Raw genomic sequence first — 5,980 nt, forward strand, 5'->3', positions numbered from 1 at the left:
CCCAATTCTGGGCCGTAGGAGCCTAGAAATAGGGCGCCCGCCCCAAGCCGTTTCGCCCCGTTTCGGTTTGGCAACGGTTTGCGTCCTTCCAGGGGGCTCCGCGTAGAGGGCGGAGTAAAGCTGATCCCTCGCTTCGCCTCTGAGGGCCTTTCTCTTGCCTTTCCCCAAATCCCCCTGCCTTCCCCGAGGCTCGAGAAATCAGGGCCCTACGCTGAGCTTTCACTTGTGTGGCGCTAGCTGTGTCAGTCCCATACGAACGACAGCGCGTTTTGATTAGACGTAGCAGAAGCTACCTGAGCACAACGCTTTTTTGTATATTTTTATGTTCAGGTTGCATATAAATACTGGCTGTTGTGTTTTTTTTCTGCTTTGAATTTTACAGACTAGTGGGAACAATAAGAAATTTTTAAAAAATCAGAATGTGCATAATGTTTGACTGTTTTTTTTTTTTAACTTTAATGATGTCCAGATATTGAGAATGATAAGAAGACCTGGCATTATCTAGTAGGATGAGGAGGCTACCCAAAGAAAGATGGAGTAATCCAGTGCAACGCCGCTGTAATGCAAGGACTTCCTGTCAGTTTGGAGCAGTAGCAGCCTTACCTGGGTATGAACTGCACTCTGATACGTGTGTGTTTAACGTTCAAGTTTTTTTCAGCATGTGATGTTTTGATGCTGATAAAAGTGAAGGATTTACATTGTTGGTTAAAGCCAGGTACAAAAAGCAATTGCTTTAAAAACCTGCTCTTGGTCCAGAAATGTTACTTAATCTGTATAGCTCAAAGCAGTCAGCTTGTTCAACTCAGCGTAGAGGGCTCAGACGAAGGAACTAGCTGCTCTTTACTGCTCTGCTGTTAGACTTGCTGTATAATTCTGGACAGATTGCTTAACCTGCCAACCTGCCTGTGCCTCAGTTTCTGTAAGCTGGGTATGATACCATGCCATATCATACAAATGACGGTTAATAAGGAACTTGACTGATCAGTGAATGAAAAACACTACAATTTGGATTCTAATTGTCTGTCAGTTTGTCAGACAGAAGGCTTCAGCGATGCCTCCTCGTGTAGAATGATGGCAAAATGCAGTCTGTTCTGAGGCAAACTAGGTTTTTAACTTGGGAGGCCTGAAGAAAAAAAAAAAAGCATTAGCTAACTTTTCTGTGATTAGATAGTCACTAGGTCCCTATAAATAAGCTTAAGATTTTAATTTGATTATGATAACACAGATCCCCCATAACTTTATTACATGATCCTTTTTCTAAGGGGATATTGACTGTTAACTAAAGAAAAATCTGTATTTTAAAGGATTAGTTTGAGAAGTGCAGTCAGAAATTACAGCGTAATTAAAGCCACTCAAGAATCAGTGATATTGAAGTCTGCCAATCACTGCAAAATAAATGGTTAATTTGCTGCGTCTAGCATAGCATGTAAGATTGCACATCAAAGGGATGCAAGTTCTGTAACGGAAATAAGCCTATTAAGGAGGAACTTATGTACTGCACAGTATAGTCATTAAATCCATCACTGTACTTGCTACCAACTATTGCTATCCGTTGTTGGATAGCCTTAAAAGATTTTCAGTGTTTTATCAAAGGTCACATACAATGCAGGAGAGGAAATACAATGTGGTTTGACTGAACTGTATTTTAAAGCTTATTTTACTGGTTTTAATCGAACTAAGATACTGCTTCATGTTCAAAAGTTTAAAAAAAAAACAACAAAAAAGCAAGTTGGTATTAAGGAAGGTTGCAGAGCATGGCAGCAACCTTGTTAATAGCAAGGAGAGAAGTTGTAGCTTGGTCAGTGTTTGTCAGTGCCATTTGCTACGAGCAGGGTAACGGAGAACGTCTTCTCCATGCCAGCGCATCCATTGTTGTATCAGTGGAGAATGAGATCTGTTCTCCACATTGGGGGCGTCGAGGAACAGCACAAAGCCAGGGAGATTCTGTGACGTGTCAGCATTTGTGAAGTGCTTGAACCATGCTGAAAATACAATATATTTGTTAATGAATCATAGTAGTGGGTTTAATTAAATTACACCCAAGATACAGGGATTGGTATATCTTTTGTAGATCAGTCATATAATGTAAAGATATATTGGAAGGGAAAGCTTAAAAATCAGTGAATTTATGGGTAAAAGTGTAGGATACCGTGTACATTTGAATTGCCTTCTTTGTATATATCCTGCATGCATTCCACTCTGTGTATATTCTAGTTAGCGCAACCTGCTCAGAAGGCTGTAAAGAAATATGCAAGCATATAAGAAAATAATAAATAAAAATATTTTCTCTATTTTTGGAATCTAACAATTTTGTGTATATGCTTCATAATTTAGTTTTCTTGCAGTTAGTTGAAAAATATCCTTTGCACAACATTGTGTAAATGGAAAATTTTGCTCTCAGGAAATGTTGGAACTCCACTTGCTGTTGTTCTTGAAGTGCTGGAGAGATCTATCCACGGTTTCCTAATAGGAGATGGTGCTGTGACTTTTGTGAGAGAATAAGGCTTCGTGATAGAAGATAATAAAAGCAGGATGACTAAGCAGAGTGCTGAAGCTTATCAGGTAAAGCGCTACATCTATCTTGTACTGAGAGGAATACATTTTTATGAACTGGCCGATCAAGTGATCTGTGCTTATCCTGATGTGCAGGCATAGAGAAACCATATGAACAGAGATGGGAATTACTCAGAACAGAAGGGGAAGAATGAGTTATTGGGACAGCTGTCCCAGACGTCTGCTCGGTATAGCAGAGAAAGGAGGGTCTAGGAGGAACAGATGACACCTCTTCCGCATCTGTTCAGCCTTAGAAATGTTCTTAATTCTACCACAAGGCAGCCTGGAGAGTCTAAAAGCGCAGCAAATGGTGCGTTTCTAGCCCCGCTCTCACTGCTCACTGAGCCCTCTCAGTGCACGTGTGTAGGAGCTGCCTATGTCTACTCTGTGCTGGCTGGGGAAATTGAGGCCAGTTTCTGTGTTGTTCTGGCAGAGCAAAGGAAAGAAGCTCCCCTTAAGTTTAACAGCACATCTTGCCGTACTATTAATATTAAGCATCATCTTTTCAGGAATCTGTTTTGTTTCCCATTGAGGTATTTTGCCTTTGTCTCAGAATGATTTCATTACTTTAGCAATATATGTTTTCTGATTCACAGAAAGAATCCCTTAGAATTGACTAAACATTTGGTATCATTTGTTGGATTTATGAAATAGTGTATATAACAAATTAGAAATATTCAGCAATTCTGAATACTTATAAATAGATCTTGGTTTTAAAGGACAGATTTGCCCCCTCCCCCCAACATAGTATGACCACTTCATTAGCATTAAGGGACTCTGACCTTTACCAAATCTTGAATAGCCAACTTTCCTGGTTGTCCAAACCAAGCTCACTTAGGCACCAGAAGCAGTGTAGCCATGGTAGCCTACATCAGATGATTTTCCTGCTAACAGAAGACAGCTCAGGTGTCTCTACGTTGAATGACAGTGCTCAGCAGGCCTGGATTTCTGTGAAGAACAAAAGGGACCGGATTCTCCTCCCTGTTTAGCACCACCCGTCTGGTCATGTGAGTTGGAAACAGTGGCATGATTGCAAAACATCTTCATGCAGATCATAGATACAGTGTCGCTTATACTAGGATTCTTGAGTGAGGTATTTGGATAAATAATTAAAATATGTTGAGAACGGGTTTTTACTGTTGGGGGTTTTCCAATAACATTTCTTCACAGATGGAGAAAACTATTTTTCCTCTTTAGTGTCATAGAGTTGGAAAGTATGAGCTACTAATTTTGTTTATTTGTTTCCAGATAAACATAAGAACATATAAAGGTCACTTTATTTTTCAAATTTGATTCAAATACGCAACCAATGTATCATCACTTAGTATATTTGGCATTTGCTATTCAAAATTTTTAAAGCACAATCACAAACAGTGAAATTATAATATAGAATTCAGACAAGGCAAATCATAACGAATTTTGATCACTGTATGTGTGATGATGCTTTGTCACAAAGGCCTACATCCCTGTAAGACATGTACTTCCATTGATTTCACTGGAAGTTAGGGACCTAAATAGTTTATGGATCTATAATAATGCAAAGAAAACCTGCCTTTTCAACTGCATCGTCTTATTTGAAGCACTTTAATTTCTGATGACCTTAATTGAAGCCCTGAAATGTGCAAATTAAATGCCTTGGGCATAAAGACTCACTTACCGCAAGTGTCCAGATGCTCTAGGACTCTACTCTCCATTGCCTCAAATGTTTTGTATTGCTTAGGCATGTGCAGTGGATGTAGACTATCAGTAAATCTGAATTCTCCACTTACATCAGTGGTAACATTTTATGCACAATTTGCAGAGATATAAATGGCAGCCAGTGGAAATTCAGACTTTCAGGAATCTGATTTGCAGAGATTTGTGGTTCTTTCCATTCTAGCTGAAGCCAATGAGACTAGTTTCTGAAAACTGGGTTCCAGATATTAAAGTCTGGCAGGGAAAACTGGGATGTCAAAAATTAGATGCCAGCTCTGAAAAGTAATTGTAAGTGATTACTCTCATAGAGGAAGTCTGAGACAGAGCAAGACTGGAATCTAAATCATCCGATGCCCAGGCCTGTGCATTAACCACAACACTGAGTTTTTAATACTTGGAACTTGAATACTGACTTTTTCAAAAATAAATGTAGTTTTCAAAACTCATCCGCAGCATATACAAAATAAGGGTTTGACATGATTTGCTGATGGTAGAATTCTGATAGCTGAAGTCTATTTTCACCTCAAATTTTCAAAGACTAAAGAGATTTCAAATCAGGTCACACTTCATTGCTGTGAAGTTCAGCCCCATATGAATAAATGTCACTTTTAACAAATTGCTTTTTTTTTTACCATTCTTCTTCATTTTTATGCATATGGTTATTTTCAATTTCAGCTTTTACATAATACTTTTATGTGAGTATATGCTTGGTCTCTGTAAAAACATGACTGTGGAATGCCGTTGTTTAGAAGGAAAATATTGTTACATGCTATTGGATTTTAAGAGTATCCCTTATTTTACTCTTTTTAATAGGAATACTTAGAAAAGCAGAAAAATTCCAGAGGACATGACACCTCAGGTAACAGCAATTTGTGTGTATTATTTGATTAGTCTGTGTTAAGTTACAGTAAGGACTTTGTGATAAAATATGACCGGGTCTGAAGGAAGTCATTGGTTATCAAGCTAGTTCCCATTTGTGTACATATATATGTGACAATAAGGATATTGAATTTATGTTCAAAAGTTATTGTCTGCAAGTGCATTATGATAGATTGATATATATCAATTATTATGTACTTAACTGCTGTTATGTATAGATTTCATTAAGATGAAATCCTACACTGTTTCACAGATATAAGTGCTTCAAGTTCCAGTATAAATTTGAGGTAAAGATGATCGGGGAAAATCCTTCCAACTGCAAATGAAGCGAGCCCCTGACAATGGGACGGTGTGAGACTACCAAATGAGAACATATAGCAGCACTGCGTGGAGTCTAGCTCCACATGAGGTTGATGGCAAGGGAGAGTAAATTAAAGTTAGCTTTGGAGTTTGTCTATTATTATAATGCATTTGAGAAAAAAAAAGGCATCTATAGGTACTAGGAACTTGAAAGCAGAGACTTGCAGTCACTAAAGCAAGACGAGGTATGACCGGAGATTTCAGGACAGTTTGCATCATTGAAGTCAGAGGTGGACGGACGGCCAGGTGCTTAGTAAATAGGCCACATGCAAGAATATTGGAGAGATTCAGTCCTGGCTCATATGTTGCTTGGCAGCAACATGCAGAGAGGTTAGGAGATGGGAACATCTTCCTCACCCATGGGATGCTGGAAAGCCTGCCGTGCTATTGTGCTGCAGGTTCTTCAAGCTCTCCTGCTTGATAGTGCTGCTTCTGCAGCCCTTGGAGAGCTCTGTAGAGTGTTTTGAAGACCAGGAAGGTTTGACCTAGTGTA

This window comes from Apteryx rowi, unplaced genomic scaffold (genome assembly GCF_003343035.1).
Source record: "Apteryx rowi isolate R43461 unplaced genomic scaffold, aptRow1 scaffold_53, whole genome shotgun sequence".
NCBI lineage: Eukaryota > Metazoa > Chordata > Aves > Apterygiformes > Apterygidae > Apteryx > Apteryx rowi.